At 48.7% G+C, this 15,379-nt stretch overlaps 3 protein-coding genes across 10 annotated transcripts in view; 2 read left to right on the plus strand and 1 right to left on the minus strand.

Annotated features, from left to right (window-relative positions):
* LOC126570067 (uncharacterized) overlaps window positions 1–3,113 on the minus strand; it is a 28,049-nt gene extending 24,936 nt beyond the window's left edge. For 2 of the 6 annotated variants that reach the window (XM_050227547.1, XM_050227544.1), the window contains exon 1: window positions 1,142–1,291. The gene's annotated coding sequence lies outside the window, so the exon portion shown is untranslated. Of the gene's footprint in view, window positions 1–1,141; window positions 1,292–1,562; window positions 1,608–3,098 lie in introns of those variants that run through there. The other 4 variants (XM_050227548.1, XM_050227543.1, XM_050227541.1 and 1 more) reach the window with 4 other exon arrangements.
* Window positions 2,114–15,379, plus strand: part of LOC126570066 (trithorax group protein osa) — a 142,256-nt gene continuing 128,990 nt past the window's right edge. Inside the window, exon 1 of the mRNA XM_050227532.1 lies at window positions 2,114–2,214. The gene's annotated coding sequence lies outside the window, so the exon portion shown is untranslated. The remainder of the gene's footprint in view (window positions 2,215–15,379) is intronic.
* The window catches only part of LOC126570068 (katanin p60 ATPase-containing subunit A-like 1), a 16,410-nt gene continuing 3,217 nt past the window's right edge, over window positions 2,187–15,379 (plus strand). Inside the window, exon 1 of one of the 3 annotated variants that reach the window (XM_050227549.1) lies at window positions 2,187–2,894. The gene's annotated coding sequence lies outside the window, so the exon portion shown is untranslated. Of the gene's footprint in view, window positions 2,895–4,588; window positions 4,675–11,643; window positions 11,809–15,379 lie in introns of those variants that run through there. The other 2 variants (XM_050227551.1, XM_050227550.1) reach the window with 2 other exon arrangements.

The following is a 15,379-nucleotide window of genomic DNA, read 5'->3' on the forward strand; positions in this document are numbered from 1 at the left end:
AGAGAAACAGATAGAGAGAGAGAGAGAGGGATCGTGAGAGGCACAACGCGAATCGCGATTTACGAAGCTCCAAATCGGCTCTTTTGCATAAACGTTAGCCGAGGGTCCGCCAAGATGTCTCACCCTGGCTACTACCAGAACAGTTGTAGTAGGCCCCGAGCGAAAAGAGAGAGAATGTTTGACGAATGCGCTGCCCGAATACTATCAGTACAGCACAATGGTGGTATCGTTCGATAAAGTGTGAACACGCGACACGATTGTGCACCGATGGTACAACAGACCAAAGCATATTGATTGATTGTTTGCTTAAATGATTGGATTGCGTTGTGTTGCGGGCAAGAGAGAGAGGGAAAAGGAGAGAGCAACACTTCTGCACTGCTCACTGCTGAAGCAGATAAAAGCAGGTTTTGGTGAGCTCCCCTCTACCCTTCTCCCCAGTTCGGTCCGGTGGGGTGAGGTGGCTACGCATGATCAGCTGCTGCAGCGGCCACCCACCCACCCACCGATGTAACACATACGCACACAATACGTGGAAGTACGCATACCCACAGAAGTACTTTGTACGCATCACTGCACTCGTGCTGCGTAAAGTGTCACGCAATGCGGCGCACACGTTTTCGTTGCCAAGGGCCGTGTGGCTGTCTGGTGAACGTATTATTAACTGTCCCCGTTCAAGTCCAAGAACAAAGAACGGAACGAGTTCCACGGACAGTGGTCGGTGTAAACCCCCCCCCCCCCCCCCTGCCTCTTTCATTAACGGACGGCGCACGGTGAAACGAGTTAGGAACCACTTCTTATCGACCAAAGTAGCCCACTTTGCTGGTGATCGTCGTGTGCGTTGTTGTGGCTACGAATCAACACGTCACGCGTCCTCCATTTCCCCCCAAAAAAACACGCACTCTGTCCACTGGCGATCAGGGTGAGCTGTGAAGACACGCGCTATGATATTCAAATTCGAATGTTTAAGTATTCAAAATCGTCGCTTTCGATATCTCATTAAATCCGAAGACAAAAGGCAGCCGAAGAGGCAAGAAAAAAATAACAACACTATCCGCTCTCGGTTTCGCTCTCTCTCTCTCTTCACGCACGAAATATCGGAAGGTGAAGTCATCGCGTGAGAAAACGTCAAAATTCCGAGTACCGCAAGGATTCGATTCGTATTTTGACTGCACACACACACACTAAAGAAACCAGCATAACACTTATGCTGCAACATAAAAGGACACCTAACGCACACAACCACACGGGTACCGGGGAAAACTGGATCGTCATAAACCTTGAAGTCTTTCTTTCGCAGCGAGTGTAGAATGTAATCTGCATTAATACACTGAGCATGAATACACTATAGCAGGCCCTATCTTGTCCACTACGCTCCCTCCGTGGGTTAAACGCATGATAGACCAAGCAGCGAGTCACGCGTGCGACTTTGTGTAGATAAATTTCATCTGGTAAACAAACGGTTCACACTTATAATTATGGACCAGCATGCAAAAGATGATAGCGCGATTTGAAGATAAAAGTGTTTGTTGGAATAATCTTAACGTTCACGCAAAGATACTGACCACGCTGTTGGAGAACGAAACACCAAGCGCACACTTCGACGGCTGCGGACACAAATCTCGAGCGCACGATGATTTTCCGACTCTTCCTGACCCCCCGCACATTGGGAGCAGCTGTTGAATTCATTGGCTAGTATCGTTTTCAAATTTTTTATACAGAAATCTACAATTACTTTTGCATTTTCCTTAACAACATATAAAGCGGAAATGAGTTAGTAAATTGAAAAAACATTTGAATTTTCTGATATTATGCCTATAATATTCAAATTTTTTTTTACGCGAAACACTAAAATAAGGCCGGTGAGATTAATTTTCAGTTAAATTATTTTTTGTATCAAATTAGTGTTTCATTTAAAAAGAAATCTCAGTTTCAGTAAAACATTTTAAAAAAATTAGCATTAAGCAAGAAAATATGTACACCCATCTACTTTCCAACCAGTACGAACTTCTCTTTTTCTAAAGGGAACTAAACATGTACATAACTTCGCCTACAACCTGCGTTTTCCACGATTACAATTTGCCCACATTTTTGTTGTTGGAAATCGGCAGCGAAATTTCACGCTGGTCCGCTGTCGCTTCGTTTCGATTTTCGTTTCAATTTTGGTTTTCCGTTCGTTTGGAGTTGTTGGCAGAACTCGTCGTCGCACATTTTTCCGTGCGTTTTTGTGCCGTAAGCGGTGTGTGTACGTGTGTCGTGCGTATTTTTTTTTAGTGTGATCGCGCTGTAGTGTTCGTGAGAAAAGGTTCGCCGCTCCAGAAGCAACAGCAGCAGCACGGCGGATGTTATTCACCTTCCTCTTTTTGTTATTGTTGTTCACCTGGAGTGCCTCAGAAAGTGGAAAGGGTTATATTCCTCCAAGAAGGCGGCTCTCACTGCCTCGTTTTCACATCCGTATCCGATCGGAGCATAGTAGGCTAGAAGGTTCTTACCGTTGTGTGTGCTTGTGCGTGCGTGCGTGCGTGTGTTTTGTGGGTGTATCGTGACGGCCGCTCAGCTGCTGAGGAACCGCTGCCAGCATAGTATAGAGCCAGTAGTTCCATCACACCCTACATCCCTCCCCACCCCAGCCAACGACCCCTTCCGTTATCATCCGGGTTGTGGTTGTGGCCGGTTGTGCAAAGTGGAAACAGCGACGACGAGCAACCGTTCTTATCACATCACCACCAACGCCGCTGCCTCAACCACCATCTCGTCGTCGTCCCGCATCACCGGTAGAAAGCGAAACCAAGCAGCAACAACATTTGGTGGCCTGACATAATCAACGGACGGCGTCGAATGGCGCCGTACTAAGGAAACGAACCGCCGAGCGGATAGCGCAAACGTTTCATTTTCAGGTGAGACAAGACAATCACCATATCGTCCCTTACATGGTCATACAACCCCGCAGCAACAACTACTCCTCTCCAAACGCCCGGCCCGGAGGGTTCCTTCTCCAGATGGTGGAATCTAACCTCACGTTGCCCACCGTGTGTACGGCCGATAGTGTGTTTATGTTTCCCAGGCCACCCGTACCCCGGCCCCTACTCACTACTACTCACCCTTCGGTCCATCTCCGCCGCTGGTTGTCACGCGGCCGCTCGTATCGTGGCGAGGTCAACCGGTTCTAGCGGAGGGTACACATCGTAACCAGCCACCTTGCTGGCAACTCCCACTCTCCAGCTGCTTGACCCTGGTCGCTTGAACACCGCTTGTGCTGGTGCTGCATCTAGGAGGACAACCCACGGATATCGGCACATGGCCACCTAACTGTAGATGCTGGTCAGAATCGAACATTTTCACCTGGAAGTGCAACTCACCGTTCATCATTCTGTGTTAATTACTTTTCACTTTGCACCATCCACACCCTGGACACACGGGGGTCAACCGGTAAACGGTTCAACGCCCATCCCAGCAACCATCGTGTGGTGTGGTTGCCTTGGTTTCTCCCTCAAGTAAACCGACGTCCAGGGTCCATTTCAGCAGTTTAAATTCATCTTTGCTTGCCACGCGGTTTTTGGAACCGCACCGAAGGAACAAAACCGTCCCTTCTTCTTCGCTTCCTCTTCCATCCCCCCACCCAGGGAGCGAACGAGCGAGCGAGCGTCTTCCTTTTATTGCTGCGTTCCGTGTGCGCCGTCCATCGATCAAGCAAACCCTTGAATCCAGGTTTCGCCGCTGCTGGCCGCTCGCCGTGGCCGTAAAAGCTACGCTCGACGATGGGCCTCCCGGGTTTTTGTTGTTGTGAGGAAGCCTCGGGTCTCGACCGGGCTGGGGTGCCCCCGGAAACTATGGGTAATGGGGGCCGCGTTGGGTCACACGCCTTCTGGACACACGCGCCCGTGTTTGATCTACTTGCTTACCAGGCCAGGCGCCTTCTTGGATCGGGTACCTTTTTCTTTTTTTGTTTGTCCTAATGGCTTTCGGTGGGTGATTACATTGACTCATTTTCTCTGACATCAGCGCAGCGAATTTCCTGCGACGATTAGGGACGACGACGATGACGGACGGCGAGTGAGACAAGGTCGATAAAGAAACGTTCTTCACTCCTCCGCCCTCATCCCACCGGTAGGCGAACCGTCATTATGTGCGCGGTGGCCGCTCGCTACCATCTTTATTTAGTTCGTGTGTGAGTGTGTGTCATCAGCAAAAGCAAACATGAGTCATTCCGTTGGTCCCAATGTCTCTAAACACAGCACATAGTAGTCCGTCTAGTAGTAACTGCACTTTCCATCAAGTACTCTACGTCTACACCTCTCGCCGTGTGGCGGGCGCCATGCGATCGACGCCAATACAAACAATTACCTTGAGCAATGATCCTAGTTTGCTCCGAGCAGTCACGATAAGAACGTGAGGGCTAAAGAGAAGTAGCGCTGTGGCCACTAGAGCAAAGAAAACCATTTTTCTTCATCACAAACAGAGACGCGCTTCGGGTTTTGTGTTGCCATCGTTTCGAACACGCGGCCTGGATTGTGGTGGTTTCTGGTGGATGAGCTAATGTGGGGAGCCGTCTCTCGCTTCGTCTCTTAATCTTTTTGGTGACGCAGAGTGCCGCGAATTGCATGCGTTCAGCATCGATCAAACCGGTTCCCTGATAAGCTACGAAAGCCTTCCGGTGAAGCCTCGATTTATCGTTCGGTTAGTGAGCCTTTCATCCTAACGATCTGTCCATGTATCTCGTTTCCATTCAGATTAACATTCGTTGGAATGATTTATCGCATTACGACTGTACGGATAACTTTGCGAGATAACTATCGAGGGTGTTAGTGTTTCTAATTGCCATTGAAAGGAGAGACAACCGTAGTTTTATGTGGTAGTCTTGTTTTTTTCTAAACACATTGCCAAGCCATTTTCATTATTTAGGTAAACACAAAAATAGCACACAATTTGCATAGTGTTTAGGCCAAACGACACCCGCTCTTTGGACGGTGCAAGATCAGGCTCCCATTCCGGGTCAAAGCGAACCACGAAACGGAACCCCAGACCCCACAGACGACGGCATTGCATATCCACTCGCTTTGGATCACTTTCGATTTCCTCTACAACCTCTACGCCTACTGTGCGAACCGTATCCGATTCGATATCACTTTCCGATCCTTTCGGGCTGATCAACGAAACTCGATCGAAAGAGCTAGCATGCTCTTGATCCCGGGTTGCGGAGAAATGGAGAGCGATTGCGAAACCGAAACAGCCTCACCCATTCCACCGGTGTGTGGGCAGAACTTCCCTGCACAGCGCGATCAATGAAAGTCGCGCTGGAAAGTGGCCGGCTGGGAGATGATATGAAGGATGTACCTCGCTGGCGGCGGTGCTGGTGCTAATTTCCTGCTTCCTACGCGAATTGAATCACGCCGTAGCGTGAATGTGCGTCTGTGCGAACTAACAGCGAACTGGCGTGTAGCATATGCTGCAATGGTTGCTGCAATCCAATTCAAGCCCAGTCCCGGACGACACGTGTGCAAATGGTTGCGCATGACGGGGCCTTTTGAGCGGCGGCCGCCCCTCTTCCATCGACCAACGACGCCGGGTTGTGTTTCGGTTTGGCGTTAACTTTCGGCGGTGGTTTTCGGGTGTTTTGCATTCCCGTGTGTGTTTTTTCTGTTCGATGGTCTTGACTTCACTAACTCTATACGAGTGTTTGTGCCCTTTATTAGCGTATTTAGCACGTTTTCAGGCGGTACTTACGTAACGAATGACTATTATGATCTTTTCTTTGTAGAACCCAGATCACTACGATGAAGATTCGACGGCCCACTTATCCGTTTACAGTAACCGTCGTGCAAACGCACTGGTATCCACAGTTACGCTGTTGCAGTGCGGTGCCAGTAACCATTGGTAAACGTGACGAGGGCCTGGTAGAAGAAGGCATACCGATGTCGATGCATTTACCATCCGCTCGTTGATGCATATATGCAAAACGCAAAACAAGTTGTATGGACAACTCCATTTTGCACGCCATTGTCTTCAACGTCACGTGCATCCAGTCCACTCCTCGGGAGCAGTTGAGTTCCGGTGGCTAGTCTTCTTCTAGTGCATGGAACACGCTAGGCTTGATTGGTTTAAGCTGCAAAAATATCGCCAAGCCACATCCCGAAAGTAGAAAGAGAAGAGTCGGCTGTGACAAATCAAATCACGTACGTTCGTCGACTAAAACGGCGCCCATCGAAGCGAACCCGTGTCTCCCCCCGGCCTTTCAGGGGCGCGTTGGTGTCTGGAGGACGCACTGTGAACTCGATACCAGTCGTCGTAGTGATCGTCGTCGTCCGGCGTCAGATCGACGATCGACGGTGACGATGGTCGGCCCACGCACAACCACAATACTGATTTCTGCTCCCGCAGCGTCCGCCACCTGCTATCGCGCACACCCTTGAAGTGTGTGTCAATAGAAGGCCCGGAACGATCACGGAGAACGATGGCCGTGCAAAGATTGAGCGTTGCTCGAAACACGCCCGATCGCGCGATATTACGTCGGATTGATTTCTGTGAGCGACTGCTTGGCTGCGCTTGCTGTTTGGGTGTTTGGGGTTTTGAAGTGGCAAAGTGGTTCTTTCGGTACGGTGCTTCGGTTCGAAACCGCGACTCTGCGTTGGCGGCCTGTGTCCGCAAACAGTGGTGCCGATGATGATGATGATAATGATGGAAGTCGCCAATGTCCCCTACCCAACGGATCACGTCATCCACGAGATGGAAGGCAATCCGCCCCCGAAAAGACAAATTCCATGCATTGTTGGACGGCCGGAATGATCGGACGGAAGCAAGCTGATTCGCACGCAACCGTTACCGGTGACAGAACAAAGTCCAGCTAACCGCTTGCTTGAGAAGAGTGTGAGAGTCGGTGACTGTGTTGAAGCAGCAGTAGATGTTCTATTTCGATGCCAAATTTATGTCATCCTTACCGGGCTCATGATTTCGATGGAGAAGAGGAAATTTATGGTTCCCGCGGCTGTCGGAACGACAGCGGTAATTGTTGTGGTTGCTAGTTTGCTTGTGGCCTTATTTGTGCGCGCCATTAATGTCCTTCTAGCGATCGTCAAAGAAACAATGTGTGCTGTGGAAGATTTTTTATTGGTTTATTAGGCCTCAAAGAATTTCCATATGCTGGTGGCATGAATAAACTGAAAGTTTTACGTCGAAAAGGCCACTACAACGGCAGCGACATACTTACTCGGCTGACTTTGATGCTTGCTTGATCGAATTTGAATTATGCGTCAACAGGGCAAGTAACCTAGCAACGCAGGTAGCACACGTAGTGCGTAAATAGTTGTTTTACCAAGAATCTAGCAGTATTGTACGAAGAAACCTCGTGCCAGAGATTCTTATCAGGCCAATGTTTGGTCTATCAATTTCTTCCTTGATTGCCATCCGATATTCGTCAACTTGACAGAATTCGTACAATCAATTCTTGTGGCTGGTTTGGCAAATCCAACCAAAGCCCACGTAAAAGTATGTCACCCACTGTTGATTGTAAGTTCCACGATCCACTCGAGAGTTCACTTGCGCGCGGTGCGTACGATCGTTCGACTTCTTTTCACTTCCGCCTCTAAACTATCCGGCGGTTGCCAACGCCAATGCCAATGAACAACCGCGGGGCCGCCTCCCTTTGCTGTCGGTGCACCCATTTCCCTTTAAAGTGTGGCCACATTCCCATGCTTTCACACCGTTGGCACCACTTCCAACGCACATCGGTGGAACCTCCTCCATCGCGTACTGTGTATTTCACTGTTGGATCTGATTCAATGTTGCTGCTTTTAGCACTCGCAAACCCTCCACGTCGCTCTCTCTCTCTCCTCGGTGGTGGAGCAGGCTGCTTCGAAGTGAGGATCATTTAAATTTAAAAGTACCAACTAGTTTCATTTGCCTATTTTGACGGATGTCCCTCGATGTATGTGTTCGCTGCAGGACGCTCGGTTGTTCCATCTCTCCCGCAACTCTATTTCCGTGCATCGCATCCGCCTTGGATTGGCCTGACTAAGTGCTCCTGAGAGACATTCCTTTCGAATGTAAGTAGTGAGTAAAGTTCCTGTTTGTCATTTCGATACCAATTGCTCGAATTACATCGATCGGAATCGTCCTCCCCAACCAACTGTACCGTCGACTCCGGAAACATTCCGATTCCGTTTCCGAGGCGTTGACTCGCACCAAAGGTACAACCCGGAACATGCGGAAGTATTACTTCCCCATCGCCATCATCGCCATCGTCGTCGTCGTCGTCGTCGCTGTCTTCCTCCTCCTTCTCGAGTTACACGCAAATTTGCGTTCGACCTTCACCATTCCTTCTTCTGCGGGCACGGACACGCCATCGGTACGGGGTGGCGAACAGGCAGAGGTATTTATGGCCAGTATGGTTCAGGGTTCAGGGTCGATTGGTGGGGAGCGTGCGCAGACGCGGTTTTTTCACTCTCCCCTGGCCCGCTTTGCATGTTGGTTTAAGCTACGATGGAAAGAAATTAATGTGGCTCGCGTGCGTGCGCCGATTGGCCGAGTTCCGCCGCGAGATCCGAAAGCGCCGTTGGACGTTGGGTGCGTGAGCCGCACAAATGGCGCACGATTGAATGGCGTTTCTTCTGCTGGAGCACCATTTAACCAAGATGACGCGGGCCCGAATTTCATCGAATACTCTGTTTGTTGAATGGCGCGGTTTTTCGATGGTGCATGAATGAATTTCGTTCGATTTCGATGCAGGGGAAAAGGAGCAGGAGAGCGGTGTGTTGGTTCAATGGACACAACTAGAGAGCAAAACGAATTGGCCAAAAATCCGCTCCGAAACCGTTAAACCGTTGCGGTTAATGGTTTCAGCTTGGAACGAAAGTAAGCGATCGCTTTCTGGTGGTTTGATAAGACACCCCGAACTTGTCGAGCGAAGCGAATATTTGTCTCCACACTAGGCGGTTGAGATTGTTGATCAAATCCTGCTTTGTCGCACCAACGAGATCCGGTAACGTATTCTCGTGATCGTGACATCACGAGTTCTGAAGAATTTACTCTACAGTACAATGTTTGTTCATTGAAATCTCGGAGTTTATACGATCGTGTTGTTTGATGAAGCGGAGGGTAAATGTTTACCGCGGCATGCCCTGTGGTCTTCACATCACGGTGACGATTGTACTGGTGTCATCGACATAGCGACACCACTGCTGTGATATCGGACACATTTCACGTCTTCAGATCGTCAGTGGCGAGTTTTCTCTTGCATTTAAGCCAAGCTTTTCCTTTTCCTTTTTCCCCTGGTACATGTACAGTGCCACACTGAAAAGAAAGGGGGAGCACCACACGAGAAGAATGGTCAAGATTGTTTCCCCATCACGGCTTCCAGCTGGTCCAGCGCAATCACTCCTCCAGAAGATCATTCAGCCGAATCCTCCTCGCTTGCTTGCCAGAGGCAGAGCGAGAGAGTGCGAGTACCAGAATATACTGGTGCTGGTGGACGAACAGAAGCACAAGAATCGCCCCTCCGGTCGGACCAAAGTCCGGAAAGTAATTACGGTCTCTTAAATTGAATGACGAGTATTTGCGAGAAATTAACCGTAAACACTCTTCACAACCCAAAACCCCTTCTAAAGGGGCCTGCCTTGGCGTGTCTTTCGCTCTGCGCCTTTCTACCTTTTGCTTGGTTTGAGGGGGTTGAGCCTTCGTTCGTGAGCCAAGCGCGACACCAAACTCCACGCGTCTTGGAGGCTACTGGCGGCAGACAGACGAATGTGGACAGTGGAAAAACGAAGAGAAAGAGAAAGAGAGCAGCGGAGGAAAGAAGTCACTTGAACCTGTTCGAGATGGTCCAACGGTGGCGACGTCGACGACGACGACGACGCCGAGGCCTTCTTCTTTCCCCGGCCAATAGTGTAGCCCCAGCAGCGTCTGACGGTCGAAGAGTCGGCATTGGCCTTCCAATCAGTTGGCACGCGGCCCATCCACGGCGCATAAATCATCCATCACGCACACACAGACGACATACACTGGAGAAGGCCAAGATCTTTCGCGCTCTTTCGCCAAAAAGGTGGGACAATCCGTTGAGGTCGCGCCATGAAGGCGCGCGAACTTGAACTCCACCAAAACGGGGACAGTGACACTTCGTGCGTCAACCACAAACAAAGGATAATGGTTCATCATTGCATAGTGTGTGATAGTATCCCCGTGTATCAGTCTCACCTACAAAGAGAGGCCATTTAGTACTTGTTCTGGTGTTCTCAGTTGAATTGTTGCTGGCGAAGCGCCACACTGACTTGTCACTTGTGTTTTTTTTTTGGTGGTTCAGTTTCGCTTCAAAACACTCCCTCCCTACCTGCCGGCGCTCTCCGAGAAGGTTCGTCGTTTGACCGGAACCGGAATCTTCCTATTCGCTTCAGCAAACGCCGGACGGACGTCATTGAACTCACGCGGCTTCTTCCGAACAGATTCCGATACTCGCGCTCACTACTTGGCAGTGTTTGCGCGCTCTGCACGTTGTATCTCGTTGACGGTCAGTCAACTGTCGCCGTCGGGCATCGTACCACCATCGACCGCCATATACGCTGATGCTGTTGGCCAGTGCTCGGCCGGCAGCAGCTTCCTTACCGGTTCCTTCCTAGCGTTCAGTGTTTCTCTGGAGGACAGCTGATGTACGATGGATCTCTCCGGGTAACTTTGTTTCGATTTATGATGATGCCTCTCGCAGTCGTGTGCGAGTTCAATGGTTGCTGCAACCAACACAACGCATCGATCGTCAGATGACCGGAGTGGACGAATAGGGCAACCTGTTGGCTGGCTGGTTGGCTGGCCACATCGGTTTGACAAAGCTGATCTTAAATGGAGTTGACATTTGTCTGTTTGTCTCGACTATTAAAACGTTGCTTTCTTCGTGAGTTCATTTCTCTGGCGGCATGGCAAACACTGTGGCTGCAGAAGAGGATTTAATTAAATACCAAAAGTGCTAACCTTCAGACAGATGGCCATCGTAGTGTCAAGTCGATGGAATCATTTTTTGTTTAAAAGTTATTTGATTTCTTTAAATTGAAACTTGACAAACACAGAAGTTAACAGACTGCTTGTAGTATACTGTAGTCAATGGAGTGTTTTAGATGACTATGGTTGCTTTGTGTACTGCAATCTAAGCATTTCTGGCAAAAGAATGAATCGAATTAAATGCGATCTAGTACTCAATACCGTCCACTTAATACACATCACTGAACGTTGTTTTGCAACGTTTGAGATTGAAAGATGAGTTTCTATTGAGTATCAAGTCTTATCCCTGGATCTTAACTGAGGACCACCTCTGTGAAGGCATTGTGTTTTGTGGGTTGCCGTAAACAATAGACAACGCAGCGCAACGCAGTTCACTGACGATCGCCGAACCTAACCGAGTCATCCCTAGTGCGCCCTCGACTATCGTTGTCGCCGTCAACGAATTTCCCGCTGCACCACACAAAGGTCAGTTCGTCTGCGCTATTTTCCGCCTTCGCGACGCGAACACAATCGCGCGAAGCACGGACGCAGAAACAGCCTCCCCTCCGGGCGGTTGCTTTTGCGTCAGAATCGATCGGCTCCTAGTGCCCCGCGGATCTGAGAGAGCTTGAATGCAGTTTTACGCGGTGCAATTTTATATTTAAATTGTCGAGCGGCGGTGGTGCCTCGTGCGATTGTTGTGTTGGGAGCAAAATGCAGATCGGGGAGTTCTCCGTCGAAGGTTGCGCCGCCATCACCAGAATCGGCCATCGGCGTCGACTCGGTAGGCGAGGAATCCGCGCACGCTGATCATCGCGACGTGGCCCCGAATGCACATTCGCCTCTGGTCGTCTCGTGAGTTTTTGGGGTGTCTTGGTTGGTTTTTTTTTCTTCTTTCGTTGATTTCGCCACTAGTTGTGCATATTTGTTCATACAATCCTACAGTTTAGTGGTCAATTGTTTGAATGATGATTGAATTCTACAAATATTTAGAATATATACAAATAATATTCACCATTAGTTAAAATAATTATGTCAATGTTCTTAAGTTTTTATTAGTCTTTTTTGAACCTTTAAGCAGATGAAATGAACAGAATACTATCGATTCAGAACTTGTCCAGAGCCCTATTAGATGATTCACTGTACACGACGAAGAAAAAATATCTATACGGGCTTCAAGATTTGCTAAAGCAGCGAAAGAAATCTGGCCCAATCTGTCCTGTTCTAAACATACGGCTCGTCCGTCCTTATATATGTTAAAAAAAAATCTGTCCTGTTCGAGAAAAAAAATGCTGCATAAAATGAAGAATAGTCAAACATCCTATCAAAATATTTAGGTAAATGGTCCGAGCATATACAACTTGCAAAAAAATACGATCACCCGGCTATCTCACCACCATTTTGCCAACAGAGCCGGTATGTCAGAACTCGGTTACTGGCGGACAATTTTTTTGGAGCAAACATTGTTTTTCTATGGTAGCATTGTTTAACAAACTAAAAGACCGCCTCCATCCGTAAGTTTTTCATGGACAGTGGTGTGAATTTAGAAATAACTTACTTAACTTGTTCGAGTAAAATTTTCTTCAGTTTTCCCGATTTCCTTCTTGTACAAGAGTTTATAATTTAATAATTTTGAACGGAGAAAACGTACGAAGTGGTGTTACTAATTGAAACTATTTTACATTCAAACGAGTTCTCTGTTTTGAATGGTGTAAAAATGTTCAGCATCTCGAAACGACGAAACAGTTACAGCATCAAGATCCGCTCCTCTTTAATCTCGTTTCTGTGCGCCACATAAATCAACTCGTCAGAGCAGTCGTTGATTTTCTCACACGAACGAGCTGCACACCATCAACTGCTGGATTCGGGAAAGACCTTGTATGACTCATTCGCATATTATTCGCCTCGTTTACCCAAGGTGTCCATGCAGAAAGGCCTTGTGGCTACTTGACGACTTTGGTCCCGACGTCTTGCAAGGCAACAGAGTGGAAGAAAAAAAAGAAGGCGAGTAGGACAGCAGCAAAAACTGATCTAAATCTGGTGCATGGTGCAGTTGCAGTACAGCATGATGGTGCTGTATCACGATGCTGAACCCGGCATCATCCCAAAGAAACACGGCGATGCTCCACCGCGTGATCTATTCTATGAGACGCCCGATCGATCCCTCACTCCCCGGCCGAGTACTTACTTCAGTTTCAGCACCAAGACAGTTTTGCTTCCGTGCCACTCCGTGTGGCACGCAGTTTTGTGCGCCGGCAGGCAAGAATTTGTGTTCTTTCGGTCGTTTTCTGTCGCCAGCTCCCTTTCCGGCCCCAAAAACCTCAGATTTTGATTCGCGTTAGTAGTGCTCGCGAATTGCGATGCGATGACTGTCCTCGTATTCGATTCGGATTAGAGATTTCTGTGAGCCGCCCGACGCAGTGTGGCTGTTGCGGAATGTAATCCACCTCGCTGCGACTGTGGATCGTCTGCTTGGTGCTGTCTGAATCTCCGGCAATGGCAACGGAGACTCTGTATGTGTTACTTACAAAACAGTGAAGCAAAATAACGGTCGTCTTTACCTCACTCTAACCTCTTTCTCAATCCCTTGAGCCTGGTGGCTGAAGAGACATGAAAATATGTTTCATATTTTATGTCTTCATTGTTTGTTGGTTTCTTTTGTACCCTGTTGCACTTTCACCAACTGTTCTTGTTTGGTTGTTAAGCTTAATGGCCGAACGGCCGAAAGCATTAGCAGCTTTTGTACGGTTTAGCACTTTGTTCAGCCTGTTGGGTTGTGGTGGAAAGGGGATTAGAAATCGAGCACCATAGATGGGACGATCATAGTGCATGTCCAAATATGTTGTTTATGCTTTTTAGACCCTGTTGGGCAAGAGTCATACCGCAACTCTTTTGATAGTTATACAATTTTCTTAATTTTTCTTGTTTCCTTGTTCAGCTTTTTTTTTGTTAAACTTTTATGTTTTATAGCGGAAATTATAGCACTTTTGGTAAACTTTAGCGAATGTCAAATACTGTTAACAAAGTTTACGGAATACGAAAATGAAATCGAGGCAACCTATGATTTCGGATGCAATAAAATATGAATTGTCAGCTGTACAAACCCAATTCTCGCCCTACAATGAGACCATTTTTGTCTAGTCTTTTCGCAAATTAAATCAAATTTAAATGAACAAAAACCTTCTCTTTTTCTCTCTCGATCTCACACCGTTACACCATCAATCATTGCATATGTGTAGTCGTCGTGAATGCAAAAAACCGTACGGCCGCGATCACCTCTCGTCTCTGGCAACGGCAAGAAGGTGATGACACCACAGCAAGCAGTCGCCCGAAGCACGAAGAACCTTTGCCACAGAAAGCTCAGCACAGCCATGAAGCCAAAGGAATCGACCGCACTTAGCGGTACCGCTCGCACTCCGCTAGAGATATGTGTTCTGCTTTTCGAGGCCAGTGCATACTTCTTCCTCCTACGGGTGTTCCTCCGATGATGCACTCACAATGGATGGAGCAGCGCGGCGTTTGCCAACGGCGTGTGGTCGTGCAATGATTCACGAGACGCATCTCAGGCCACAGTTCAGATGCAGCAGCTCTGAACAGAGAGGAGCCAGAGCTGACTGCAACAGAATCTGCATCCCTCGGCTGATCCGATGCAAATGCAAATGTAAATTGCCCCTTGGGAGTGGCCTATTGTGTGTCTGTGGCATGTCTTTCTCAGTTTGTTAGCCGGATTTAGAGCACGATCCCCGAAAATATCTATCCACCACCTCTTCGTACCGGCGTGCAACGAATTGTGGTTTCATTTTTCGTTGAGAGTTTGCTTATGTTGCAATGCGTTTCTCACACCCGGACGAAAACGAGTGTCCTCCGGCCTGCCACTAGTGAGGGGCACTTCTGGCAAGGCGTCTGCAGTACGCACACCATGCCTAATTAGCTTATAATTGACGATTGTGTCTGAAGGTGTGTGGGCAGGGCAGGTATTGACGGGGACAGAAAGAGTATGACGACAGAGCATGATGATGTTCCACACCGTGGACATTGGACCGTTCATGGAGGTGGTAGCCGCAATATGTATGGTGTGGTGGCTCCTCTTTCAACCTTACAGAAGTGCTCGTCCACAGGGCTGTGGTGAAAGGGCTCAACGCGGGAAGGGAAAGGGAGCGGAGAATTTGCCCGAGAAATTGTATAGCGGTGACCTCTTTGCCGATCGCCCGGGACTCGGCTCGCGAAAGTGTCTCACATCTTCCGCGGTGGGGGGGTGGGAGGAGCAGGAGGGGTAACGTCTGGGCTCGGCCTGATTGAAACGTGAGAACACTCCGTCGCATGGTTCCGCGTTATGAAAGCGGCTTTCTGACGGAAGGCAATGACGCCGCCTAAGGTTTCCCGCCTAAGTCTTCCCAGAATGGGTTGGTTTCAATCCCGGCGGCCC

This window comes from Anopheles aquasalis, chromosome 2, assembly GCF_943734665.1.
Source record: "Anopheles aquasalis chromosome 2, idAnoAquaMG_Q_19, whole genome shotgun sequence".
Lineage (NCBI taxonomy): Eukaryota > Metazoa > Arthropoda > Insecta > Diptera > Culicidae > Anopheles > Anopheles aquasalis.